This window comes from Nilaparvata lugens, unplaced genomic scaffold, assembly GCF_014356525.2.
Source record: "Nilaparvata lugens isolate BPH unplaced genomic scaffold, ASM1435652v1 scaffold2950, whole genome shotgun sequence".
In the NCBI taxonomy this organism is placed as follows: Eukaryota; Metazoa; Arthropoda; class Insecta; order Hemiptera; family Delphacidae; genus Nilaparvata; species Nilaparvata lugens.
The window spans coordinates 17298-31648 of NW_024090369.1; the positions used below are offsets into that span (position 1 = coordinate 17298).

Genomic DNA, 14351 nt, shown 5'->3' on the forward strand with positions numbered 1-14351 from the left:
TCTATAGTGTAATTAATTTGATAGTTTAGTGGTTTTATTAATGATCGTGGTCCAGTTTGTGTTTTAAGACAAGATTTTTTAAGCCTTGGGACTCAAGGTTAGTCGATTTCTATTTTTTTTATAAGTGAATAATTTTGGTTTTGTGCATGCACTTATCAGCTCAGACCTTTTGAAACTTCAATACAATTTCAACTATTAAATATGTGATGGATAATTTTTAATAAAAATATTTTTGATTCTTTTGAACTGAAATTTTTCAGTCATCATCATTATTAGTATAGGCCTACAGAATTATTAAGAAACTAGCCAATTTTTTTCATTCATTGTTTCATTATTGCTACTTCTCTGTAAATTTCCAGATTATTAGTTCTGTAGAATTTATCAATACTATGAAATTCAACTATTAATGAAATTTTTTCCAATTGAAAAAATAACTCAGTTTCAATTTTGAGATCTTCAAATACAGGAATCTATTTATTATACTGTATCATGCAATTGATTTCATTTTTCAAACCTACCTTTAAATTTACCAAAAATGATATGTAGCAGCTTAGTTGCAGTCCATGAATTAATTAACTATTTGATTTAATAAGTATTATCATTATTATTATAAATAAAACTATTCTTTTTCTGAATTAATTTTTACAAAAATTACATTCTTATATTTTGAATCAGCATGATAATTAGATTGATATGGAATAACTTATATATTTTCCTAAATTAATATCTTATTTGGTCTAACGAACTTTTAAGAATCTTTATTTTAAATAATTTTTTATCTTATTTGATTCTTTTGATGTTAAACTAATGCAAGTTTGAACTATTTTTTTTATTCTTTTGATGTTAAACAAATGCAAGTTTGGACTATTTTTTAAAAATTATTATAAATTGATAGTTTTTCATGTTCTATTTTCACATCGAGTCATACCTATCATAATTTATTCATCAACTAGCACTAGATATATCTTCCTTGATATTATAGTGACCCTCATTGCTCCTTTGATTAAATAATGTACTACATTCATTGCATTCAAAATTATTATTATTATTCTGTAGTCAACGGATCTATAAATAACTATAGAGCAAGATTAAATTTTCATTTTTCTAATTTTTGTTTATTTGAACAGGATTGAGAACAGTATATTTATTCAATTCAGTTATATCAATCACAGTTGAAAGGTGAATTAATTATGGATAAAATTATTAATCAATATTTGTCTTTTTCAACAGGATTGATGAACAACTAAAGAAAAAGTTGTGGAGATACATGTGAATTATTATGGAGATGCCACCAGCTATTCAATGCATTGGAGAGCAGCTCTACTACCAAAGTGGAGATGTGGATCACTGGATGTGGTATGAGATATCTGGTATTTATATTTTCAGAAGTCTAGACAGGATAGAATTCTCTAACACTTCCCTATTCTAACACAGATATCAAGCTAGGGCCGGGATGTTTATGGTGGTTACTATTATGACACAGTTCATCCCGACCCTTTCGGCAGTGCCATGTTCTATCCGGTTGGTTCTGAGTCCAATGGGTGCTTTCAAGTTAGAGTCAACTGACCTGCAGATCGCATTTCCGCGTGCCAACAACTGGACGAACATGTGCTACTGTTAGATTGTGGTTTATGGATGGCTGTGGAGTAAGAAAATCACCTTGAATAGGGTTTGAGTTGTCAGGGTCCCTGTAGGATATTTGCAGTTGTCAGTCGACTATTACATTTCTGATCAGTGCCCTTTGTGGTGGTGCCACAGCTTTTTCATGATGGTTGCGGGCTCAGTACAGCACTAATTTGATGAGCAGGTGGTACTGTTACACTGTGGCCTGGTCTGACTTGTTCTATGAGACTGGCGATGCAAATATTAGATTGTAGTGCCTTCAGCAAACTTAGGGATGGGGGTGTGAGAATTATCTGTCTTAAGAATTAGAATTAAGAAAAATACGTTTATATCTGAGGCTGGAGTGATATTAAGTATAGTCTCTAGCCTTTGCTAGTTGGCGGGGTGAAGCCTCTAGCCTTTGCTAGTTGGCGGGGAAGGGAAAATATAGCCTCTAGCCTTTGCTAGTTGGCGGGGAAGGGAAAATATAGCCTCTAGCCTTTGCTAGTTGGCGGGGGATGGGAAAACGAAGCCTCTAGCCTCATCTACAGTCTTAAATTGCATGCATTTTAGTTTTAGTATTTAGAAAATACAAATATAAGTTGAGAATTAAGATTGAAGTATGTGAAATATAGCCTCTAGCCTTTGCTAGTTGGCGGGGTGAAGCCTCTAGCCTTTGCTAGTTGGCGGGGTGAAGCCTCTAGCCTTTGCTAGTTGGCGGGGGATGGGAAAACGAAGCCTCTAGCCTCATCTACAGTCTTAAATTGCATGCATTTTAGTTTTAGTATTTAGAAAATACAAATATAAGTTGAGAATTAAGATTGAAGTATGTGAAATATAGCCTCTAGCCTTTGCTAGTTGGCGGGGTTAAGCCTCTAGCCTTTGCTAGTTGGCGGGGTGAAGCCTCTAGCCTTTGCTAGTTGGCGGGGTTAAGCCTCTAGCCTTTGCTAGTTGGCGGGGTGAAGCCTCTAGCCTTTGCTAGTTGGCGGGGTGAAGCCTCTAGCCTTTGCTAGTTGGCGGGGAGAATGGAAATCACCGCTATCTTGTGATAGCCTTGGGTTAATCTTAGTTTTAACATAATTTTAAGTCTTAACTTGCATGCAATTTACTTAATAGGTGACACTTCCCCATCGGTAGGGGAAATGCACAAGGTATTTTGCATCAAAGAGGGTGTATCACCCTTGGAGATGCTGGGAAGTGGAGATATTCTTGAGAAATTCAAGAGTTTTTTACTTCTCTACTCTACTAAGTATCTTTAAGAGTGAGAGACTCTCATAGATACTGTAGAGTACAACATTCACGCCTGGCGGTCCTTAGTTTAGTGATAAGTTCAATCTATGATTAGCAACTATTTATCATCATTTTTTGATACTTTAAAATTAGAGATATTCTTGAGAAATTCAAGGGTTCTCTAATGAGTATCATTGAGAGTAAGAAACTCTTATTGATACTGTCTTGTACAAACATACACTCCTGTTGATTCAGGTATTCTCTTAGTTCAGTCCAAGTTAAGATTTGTAACTGTTTATCTACATTATATAAAATTGCTTTGTTTTGTAAGTGCTTTACAAGTTTGTTGCAGCTTAGCCTACCAAATGAATCCAAGTGCACCATTGTAGATATTTTTTAAAAGGTTAGTAGACTCTTTCATTGATTTTTACTCATCCAGATATCCAGACTCAAGCTCCATGATATTATATCTCATTAATTTATTTTTTGTTTGGAATTATCAATTCTTATTGTTCCTAGACAATTTGTAAAGCATATTCGAATTTTTTCAGTTTGTATCTTTATTCAATATTCACTAGTTCCTTTTTTGTGACACAATTTAATATCAAGTGTTTTTGAATAATATCAAAATTATAAATAGAGAGAATAAATAATAGATTGGATAGATTAAATAATTAGATTACATTAGATTAAATAATATCTTTTTTTAATATCAAGATTTTTAAATTTGTATCTTTATTCAATATTTACTAGATCCTTTTTTGTGACACAATTTAATATCAAGTCATGGCAATTTTTTAATATTATTCATCTTTAACAATGTATGGTGAAATATTTATTGAACCAAGTTTGATAATTCTACTTGGCACTATATCTATTGAATTTTGTTATTTAAATTAACAGTTAACCTTCAATCAATTGTGTATAAGATTATCAATGAAAGTTTTGTCATTTTCAGCAGGATTGATGAACAACTAAACAAACAATATTGTGGAGATACATGTGAATTATAATGGAGATGCCACCAGATATTCAATGCATTGGAGAGCAGCTCTACTACCAAAGTGGAGATGTGGATCACTGGATGTGGTATGAGATATCTGGTAACCATATTTTCAGTAGTCAAGACAGGATAGAATTCTCTAACACTTCCCTATTCTAACACAGATATCAAGCTAGGGCCGGGATGTTTATGGTGGTTACTATTATGACACAGTTCATCCCGACCCTTTCGGCAGTGCCATGTTCTATCCGGTTGGTTCTGAGTCCAATGGGTGCTTTCAAGTTAGAGTCAACTGACCTGCAGATCGCATTTCCGCGTGCCAACAACTGGACGAACATGTGCTACTGTTAGATTGTGGTTTATGGATGGCTGTGGAGTAAGAAAATCACCTTGAATAGGGTTTGAGTTGTCAGGGTCCCTGTAGGATATTTGCAGTTGTCAGTCGACTATTACATTTCTGATCAGTGCCCTTTGTGGTGGTGCCACAGCTTTTTCATGATGGTTGCGGGCTCAGTACAGCACTAATTTGATGAGCAGGTGGTACTGTTACACTGTGGCCTGGTCTGACTTGTTCTATGAGACTGGCGATGCAAATATTAGATTGTAGTGCCTTCAGCAAACTTAGGGATGGGGGTGTGAGAATTATCTGTCTTAAGAATTAGAATTAAGAAAAATACGTTTATATCTGAGGCTGGAGTGATATTAAGTATAGTCTCTAGCCTTTGCTAGTTGGCGGGGTGAAGCCTCTAGCCTTTGCTAGTTGGCGGGGAAGGGAAAATATAGCCTCTAGCCTTTGCTAGTTGGCGGGGTTAAGCCTCTAGCCTTTGCTAGTTGGCGGGGAGAATGGAAATCACCGCTATCTTGTGATAGCCTTGGGTTAATCTTAGTTTTAACATAATTTTAAGTCTTAACTTGCATGCAATTTACTTAATAGGTGACACTTCCCCATCGGTAGGGGAAATGCACAAGGTATTTTGCATCAAAGAGGGTGTATCACCCTTGGAGATGCTGGGAAGTGGAGATATTCTTGAGAAATTCAAGAGTTTTTTACTTCTCTACTCTACTAAGTATCTTTAAGAGTGAGAGACTCTCATAGATACTGTAGAGTACAACATTCACGCCTGGCGGTCCTTAGTTTAGTGATAAGTTCAATCTATGATTAGCAACTATTTATCATCATTTTTTGATACTTTAAAATTAGAGATATTCTTGAGAAATTCAAGGGTTCTCTAATGAGTATCATTGAGAGTAAGAAACTCTTATTGATACTGTCTTGTACAAACATACACTCCTGTTGATTCAGGTATTCTCTTAGTTCAGTCCAAGTTAAGATTTGTAACTGTTTATCTACATTATATAAAATTGCTTTGTTTTGTAAGTGCTTTACAAGTTTGTTGCAGCTTAGCCTACCAAATGAATCCAAGTGCACCATTGTAGATATTTTTTAAAAGGTTAGTAGACTCTTTCATTGATTTTTACTCATCCAGATATCCAGACTCAAGCTCCATGATATTATATCTCATTAATTTATTTTTTGTTTGGAATTATCAATTCTTATTGTTCCTAGACAATTTGTAAAGCATATTCGAATTTTTTCAGTTTGTATCTTTATTCAATATTCACTAGTTCCTTTTTTGTGACACAATTTAATATCAAGTGTTTTTGAATAATATCAAAATTATAAATAGAGAGAATAAATAATAGATTGGATAGATTAAATAATTAGATTACATTAGATTAAATAATATCTTTTTTTAATATCAAGATTTTTAAATTTGTATCTTTATTCAATATTTACTAGATCCTTTTTTGTGACACAATTTAATATCAAGTCATGGCAATTTTTTAATATTATTCATCTTTAACAATGTATGGTGAAATATTTATTGAACCAAGTTTGATAATTCTACTTGGCACTATATCTATTGAATTTTGTTATTTAAATTAACAGTTAACCTTCAATCAATTGTGTATAAGATTATCAATGAAAGTTTTGTCATTTTCAGCAGGATTGATGAACAACTAAACAAACAATATTGTGGAGATACATGTGAATTATAATGGAGATGCCACCAGATATTCAATGCATTGGAGAGCAGCTCTACTACCAAAGTGGAGATGTGGATCACTGGATGTGGTATGAGATATCTGGTAACCATATTTTCAGTAGTCAAGACAGGATAGAATTCTCTAACACTTCCCTATTCTAACACAGATATCAAGCTAGGGCTGGGATGTTTATGGTGGTTACTATTATGACACAGTTCATCCCGACCCCTTCGGCAGTGCCTTGTTCTATCCGGTTGGTTCTGAGTCCAATGGGTGCTTTCAAGTTAGAGTCAACTGACCTGCAGATCGCATTTCCGCGTGCCAACAACTGGACGAACATGTGCTACTGTTAGATTGTGGTTTATGGATGGCTGTGGAGTAAGAAAATCACCTTGAATAGGGTTTGAGTTGTCAGGGTCCCTGTAGGATATTTGCAGTTGTCAGTCGACTATTACATTTCTGATCAGTGCCCTTTGTGGTGGTGCCACAGCTTTTTCATGATGGTTGCGGGCTCAGTACAGCACTAATTTGATGAGCAGGTGGTACTGTTACACTGTGGCCTGGTCTGACTTGTTCTATGAGACTGGCGATGCAAATATTAGATTGTAGTGCCTTCAGCAAACTTAGGGATGGGGGTGTGAGAATTATCTGTCTTAAGAATTAGAATTAAGAAAAATACGTTTATATCTGAGGCTGGAGTGATATTAAGTATAGTCTCTAGCCTTTGCTAGTTGGCGGGGTGAAGCCTCTAGCCTTTGCTAGTTGGCGGGGAAGGGAAAATATAGCCTCTAGCCTTTGCTAGTTGGCGGGGAAGGGAAAATATAGCCTCTAGCCTTTGCTAGTTGGCGGGGGATGGGAAAACGAAGCCTCTAGCCTCATCTACAGTCTTAAATTGCATGCATTTTAGTTTTAGTATTTAGAAAATACAAATATAAGTTGAGAATTAAGATTGAAGTATGTGAAATATAGCCTCTAGCCTTTGCTAGTTGGCGGGGAAGGGAAAATATAGCCTCTAGCCTTTGCTAGTTGGCGGGGTGAAGCCTCTAGCCTTTGCTAGTTGGCGGGGTGAAGCCTCTAGCCTTTGCTAGTTGGCGGGGTTAAGCCTCTAGCCTTTGCTAGTTGGCGGGGGATGGGAAAACGAAGCCTCTAGCCTCATCTACAGTCTTAAATTGCATGCATTTTAGTTTTAGTATTTAGAAAATACAAATATAAGTTGAGAATTAAGATTGAAGTATGTGAAATATAGCCTCTAGCCTTTGCTAGTTGGCGGGGTTAAGCCTCTAGCCTTTGCTAGTTGGCGGGGTGAAGCCTCTAGCCTTGCTAGTTGGCGGGGTTAAGCCTCTAGCCTTTGCTAGTTGGCGGGGTGAAGCCTCTAGCCTTTGCTAGTTGGCGGGGTGAAGCCTCTAGCCTTTGCTAGTTGGCGGGGAGAATGGAAATCACCGCTATCTTGTGATAGCCTTGGGTTAATCTTAGTTTTAACATAATTTTAAGTCTTAACTTGCATGCAATTTACTTAATAGGTGACACTTCCCCATCGGTAGGGGAAATGCACAAGGTATTTTGCATCAAAGAGGGTGTATCACCCTTGGAGATGCTGGGAAGTGGAGATATTCTTGAGAAATTCAAGAGTTTTTTACTTCTCTACTCTACTAAGTATCTTTAAGAGTGAGAGACTCTCATAGATACTGTAGAGTACAACATTCACGCCTGGCGGTCCTTAGTTTAGTGATAAGTTCAATCTATGATTAGCAACTATTTATCATCATTTTTTGATACTTTAAAATTAGAGATATTCTTGAGAAATTCAAGGGTTCTCTAATGAGTATCATTGAGAGTAAGAAACTCTTATTGATACTGTCTTGTACAAACATACACTCCTGTTGATTCAGGTATTCTCTTAGTTCAGTCCAAGTTAAGATTTGTAACTGTTTATCTACATTATATAAAATTGCTTTGTTTTGTAAGTGCTTTACAAGTTTGTTGCAGCTTAGCCTACCAAATGAATCCAAGTGCACCATTGTAGATATTTTTTAAAAGGTTAGTAGACTCTTTCATTGATTTTTACTCATCCAGATATCCAGACTCAAGCTCCATGATATTATATCTCATTAATTTATTTTTTGTTTGGAATTATCAATTCTTATTGTTCCTAGACAATTTGTAAAGCATATTCGAATTTTTTCAGTTTGTATCTTTATTCAATATTCACTAGTTCCTTTTTTGTGACACAATTTAATATCAAGTGTTTTTGAATAATATCAAAATTATAAATAGAGAGAATAAATAATAGATTGGATAGATTAAATAATTAGATTACATTAGATTAAATAATATCTTTTTTTAATATCAAGATTTTTAAATTTGTATCTTTATTCAATATTTACTAGATCCTTTTTTGTGACACAATTTAATATCAAGTCATGGCAATTTTTTAATATTATTCATCTTTAACAATGTATGGTGAAATATTTATTGAACCAAGTTTGATAATTCTACTTGGCACTATATCTATTGAATTTTGTTATTTAAATTAACAGTTAACCTTCAATCAATTGTGTATAAGATTATCAATGAAAGTTTTGTCATTTTCAGCAGGATTGATGAACAACTAAACAAACAATATTGTGGAGATACATGTGAATTATAATGGAGATGCCACCAGCTATTCAATGCATTGGAGAGCAGCTCTACTACCAAAGTGGAGATGTGGATCACTGGATGTGGTATGAGATATCTGGTATTTATATTTTCAGTAGTAGCCTAGACAGGAAAGAATTCTCTAACACTTCCCTATTCTAACACAGATATCAAGCTAGGGCCGGGATGTTTATGGTGGTTACTATTATGACACAGTTCATCCCGACCCCTTCGGCAGTGCCTTGTTCTATCCGGTTGGTTCTGAGTCCAATGGGTGCTTTCAAGTTAGAGTCAACTGACCTGCAGATCGCATTTCCGCGTGCCAACAACTGGACGAACATGTGCTACTGTTAGATTGTGGTTTATGGATGGCTGTGGAGTAAGAAAATCACCTTGAATAGGGTTTGAGTTGTCAGGGTCCCTGTAGGATATTTGCAGTTGTCAGTCGACTATTACATTTCTGATCAGTGCCCTTTGTGGTGGTGCCACAGCTTTTTCATGATGGTTGCGGGCTCAGTACAGCACTAATTTGATGAGCAGGTGGTACTGTTACACTGTGGCCTGGTCTGACTTGTTCTATGAGACTGGCGATGCAAATATTAGATTGTAGTGCCTTCAGCAAACTTAGGGATGGGGGTGTGAGAATTATCTGTCTTAAGAAATTCAAGAGTTTTTTACTTCTCTACTCTACTAAGTATCTTTAAGAGTGAGAGACTCTCATAGATACTGTAGAGTACAACATTCACGCCTGGCGGTCCTTAGTTTAGTGATAAGTTCAATCTATGATTAGCAACTATTTATCATCATTTTTTGATACTTTAAAATTAGAGATATTCTTGAGAAATTCAAGGGTTCTCTAATGAGTATCATTGAGAGTAAGAAACTCTTATTGATACTGTCTTGTACAAACATACACTCCTGTTGATTCAGGTATTCTCTTAGTTCAGTCCAAGTTAAGATTTGTAACTGTTTATCTACATTATATAAAATTGCTTTGTTTTGTAAGTGCTTTACAAGTTTGTTGCAGCTTAGCCTACCAAATGAATCCAAGTGCACCATTGTAGATATTTTTTAAAAGGTTAGTAGACTCTTTCATTGATTTTTACTCATCCAGATATCCAGACTCAAGCTCCATGATATTATATCTCATTAATTTATTTTTTGTTTGGAATTATCAATTCTTATTGTTCCTAGACAATTTGTAAAGCATATTCGAATTTTTTCAGTTTGTATCTTTATTCAATATTCACTAGTTCCTTTTTTGTGACACAATTTAATATCAAGTGTTTTTGAATAATATCAAAATTATAAATAGAGAGAATAAATAATAGATTGGATAGATTAAATAATTAGATTACATTAGATTAAATAATATCTTTTTTTAATATCAAGATTTTTAAATTTGTATCTTTATTCAATATTTACTAGATCCTTTTTTGTGACACAATTTAATATCAAGTCATGGCAATTTTTTAATATTATTCATCTTTAACAATGTATGGTGAAATATTTATTGAACCAAGTTTGATAATTCTACTTGGCACTATATCTATTGAATTTTGTTATTTAAATTAACAGTTAACCTTCAATCAATTGTGTATAAGATTATCAATGAAAGTTTTGTCATTTTCAGCAGGATTGATGAACAACTAAACAAACAATATTGTGGAGATACATGTGAATTATAATGGAGATGCCACCAGATATTCAATGCATTGGAGAGCAGCTCTACTACCAAAGTGGAGATGTGGATCACTGGATGTGGTATGAGATATCTGGTAACCATATTATCAGTAGTCTAGACAGGTTAGAATTCTCTAACACTTCCCTATTCTAACACAGATATCAAGCTAGGGCCGGGATGTTTATGGTGGTTCCTATTATGACACAGTTCATCCCGACCCCTTCGGCAGTGCCTTGTTCTATCCGGTTGGTTCTGAGTCCAATGGGTGCTTTCAAGTTAGAGTCAACTGACCTGCAGATCGCATTTCCGCGTGCCAACAACTGGACGAACATGTGCTACTGTTAGATTGTGGTTTATGGATGGCTGTGGAGTAAGAAAATCACCTTGAATAGGGTTTGAGTTGTCAGGGTCCCTGTAGGATATTTGCAGTTGTCAGTCGACTATTACATTTCTGATCAGTGCCCTTTGTGGTGGTGCCACAGCTTTTTCATGATGGTTGCGGGCTCAGTACAGCACTAATTTGATGAGCAGGTGGTACTGTTACACTGTGGCCTGGTCTGACTTGTTCTATGAGACTGGCGATGCAAATATTAGATTGTAGTGCCTTCAGCAAACTTAGGGATGGGGGTGTGAGAATTATCTGTCTTAAGAATTAGAATTAAGAAAAATACGTTTATATCTGAGGCTGGAGTGATATTAAGTATAGTCTCTAGCCTTTGCTAGTTGGCGGGGTGAAGCCTCTAGCCTTTGCTAGTTGGCGGGGAAGGGAAAATATAGCCTCTAGCCTTTGCTAGTTGGCGGGGAAGGGAAAATATAGCCTCTAGCCTTTGCTAGTTGGCGGGGAAGTGGAGATATTCTTGAGAAATTCAAGAGTTTTTTACTTCTCTACTCTACTAAGTATCTTTAAGAGTGAGAGACTCTCATAGATACTGTAGAGTACAACATTCACTTCTGGCCGTCCTTAGTTTAGTGATAAGTTCAATCTATGATTGGCAACTATTTATCAACATTTTATTGATACTTTAAAATTAGAGATATTCTTGAGAAATTCAAGGGTTCTCTAATGAGTATCATTGAGAGTTATAAACTCTTATTGATACTGTTTTGTACAAACATACACTCCTAGTGGTTTAGGTAGTACCTCAGTATAGTTTAGTTATAAGTCCAAGTTGGGATTTGTAACTTTTTTATCAACATAATATTCAATTTCTATGTCTCTTAAATATGGATCATGATGGCTTCTCTTCTCAACTTTAATCATCTCCACATCTATTAACTGTGTGCTATTATTAATATATTATCATATTATAATATAATTTTTTTCCTCCACCTACTGTCTAAAGTACTAACTTTACTCCCTGAATCATAATACTAAAGTGTCACTTTTTCGCTCTCGGTAGTAAAAAACAGAGAAACTCCCTAGGGAGGAAAAGTAACTCCATTTAAATAACATGGGAAGCATCTCTATTTTAAAAACTTACATTGTATTAGGTTAGAAGGTCTAAGCTCAGATTAGAAAGCATAATAGAGGTGTCTGTCATTGAGTCAACTGAATACATTACCACAACCAGAAATTTGATCAACTCATGAAATATATGTTTGTATGATATTATATTCTTAATATTAGTAGACGATAAAAATTTTAATAATTTTAAAAATATTTTATTCTATTCAAAATACCAGCCAACAAATATTTTTGATCTGCAATTCAAATCTGAAACGCGTGATCTGGAGTCAGCCATTTTTGGTAGCCGCTCAGCTGATATAATTGTTACAACTTTTGCCGATAGATAGCGCAATCGGCAGTGCCAGTCAGCCGACCGGTTTTTAGGTTTTAGATTTTAGGTTATGTTGTTAGGAAACATTGTCACCAGTACGTAAGTTTTTAAAATGATTTTATTTACAGTTTCTATAAAAAAAATGTAGATGGAGGAAAAATGTTATGTACATCACGAGCGAAAAATACTTTTTCTCCCTCAGGAAAATTGTTGCCCTCGGCTTCGCCTCGGGCTTCAAACTTTTTCCCACAGGGAGAAAAAGTCATACTTTTCACTCTAGATATACAAATAACTATTAATATTATTCATTATATTCAATTGATCTTTTTCCAAAGTATGTTTCAGATCCATTGCAGCTTCTCTCATCACATGTAAACTTTTAATTTGTCTTTACCACATCATTCATTGTATTCAATTGTTATGTTTCCAAAGTATGTTTCAGATTAATTGCAGATTCTCTCCTTACATGTACACTTGTAATTTGTTTGTACCATATTATTCATTGTATTCAATTGCACTGTTTCTAAAAAATATTTCAGATTTATTGCAACTTCTCTCTCCTGAAACGTACACATCTTCGCAAATAGGTCTTCTTGTTTACTGTGTGCGCATGCTTCGAGTCCTCTAGGTTTCATCTAGAAGAAGTTGAATTTTTTAGACATATCATAATATTCAATATGACTCTTTTTCTCAAGTATTTTCCAGATATTTATTGTGGCTCATCTCCTCAAATGTTGACAACTAGCTCTTTATTTTTATTGAGTGCATGTTTGGAATGTTTCATGTTGCATCTTGATAGGATGATATGTTATGGTTATTGAATGTGTTCATGAGGATGATGCGCAAATAAGCGGTAGGCTTGTGCATGGGGAATGGGAGGCATACTTCGTTAGTCTTATAAATAAAATTACAAATCACAATACTTTTTTTGAATTATTTTACCACAAAACAATAAAATAATTCAAAAAAGGGTACTGAAATTTGTATTTCTATTTATATTACATGTAGCCCTAAATAGAAAAGAGACACCCTAATAGAGTGTTATTTGGATATGTGCATCTAGGGTGGAACTTTTATGATATCCCTGATTCATGAACATATAATTAATCATATTTCACTGATATTTTTCATTCAACAGTCATTTTAATCATTCATCTCTGATTCCATCCTTCAAATTATTCATCTTATTTCACTGATATTCTTAATTCACAGCCATTTTAATAATTCATCTTAATACTCGACTTAGTTCCTTTCACTCCTTGGAAAGCATAGTTTGCTCTGAATACGTTAACTTTTGCTAAATGTCCAGAGCTCCGCCAATTTATGTAGATGCATAACAATATTATCTATTGTATCTATAGTTATTACAAATTGCTTTTTTCATATCACATACAGTTCTATAATAATTTTTTTAGTACTATTTCTGTAAAAGATCAATCAAAGTTCAATCACACTTGTTCATTCTAAATAAAATTTCAATTATTTTATTTAGAAAAATGTTAATTTAAAAATGTAAACTGTTCATCATATCTATATAATCTTCAATTTTAGTTTAATCACACTTATTCATTTATTGTCAATAGCATTTCAATAAATTATTTTCAATCATTATTGACATTAAAATTTGAATCAATTATATTTTATTTGGGGAATGCAATTTTTGAGGCCTACAAGAATCTTGTTTTTAACTTTTTTAAAAGATAGCAATATTATTTCTGTTTTTTGTTGAATTGTAATTCAATCATACCAATTCACTTTCCATATACTGTAATTACAATAGAATATTTTATATAGAGAAATGTAATTTTTCATAGGCGCTTAACGTTTCTATATAATCTTAGTTTTCTAGCAATATTTTGTAAAAAATATTTCCAAGTAGGTCTACAAAAATCTAGTTATTATGAATGGAATATGTATAATGTTATTATTGCTACAGTATGAACAAAAAATAAATAGTACAAGAATTAAAATTACTTATAAGTGTGGAGGATCGGTGTGGCTATAAGGGGTGATGTGGAGGCCAACTATTATAATAATAATTATTATTATATCAATATTTGTATCATTATCATCATAAGTATTGTGTCCTCACTATTTTAAATTGTAATTAATAAATAATATGAATTATTATTTAAACTCTACTTTGGAACAAGACATTTTTTTATAAAAATGTAATATTTGTAAGTTTCCTTATTAAAAAATAGCGATATTATTTCTGTCTTGTAAATAATGAATTAAAATGATTAATATTAATTTTGTACTTTTACAACAGTACTCACGGTTTTCTTGTTTGACGGACGCGTTTCGTGGCACTGAGCCACATTCTCAGCGTACAAGGAGTAACTAGGTACTTAGCATTTTAAAACAG

At 34.0% G+C, this 14351-nt stretch overlaps 1 long non-coding RNA gene across 5 annotated transcripts; it reads left to right on the top strand.

Annotated features, from left to right (window-relative positions):
• The first annotated feature begins 1398 nt into the window (after positions 1-1398).
• On the top strand, positions 1399-12860 carry LOC120355579. 5 transcript variants are annotated; one of them, XR_005573604.1, is made up of 6 exons: positions 1399-3235; positions 3791-5286; positions 5842-5972; positions 8480-8607; positions 10158-10285; positions 12523-12860. It is a non-coding gene; the product is annotated as an uncharacterized LOC120355579 (long non-coding RNA). The 5 variants fall into 5 exon arrangements; XR_005573603.1 differs by lacking the exon at positions 12523-12860 and having other exon boundaries at positions 10158-10972; XR_005573605.1 differs by lacking the exons at positions 8480-8607; positions 10158-10285; positions 12523-12860 and having other exon boundaries at positions 1400-3235; positions 5845-6659.
• Positions 12861-14351: the final 1491 nt, after the last annotated feature.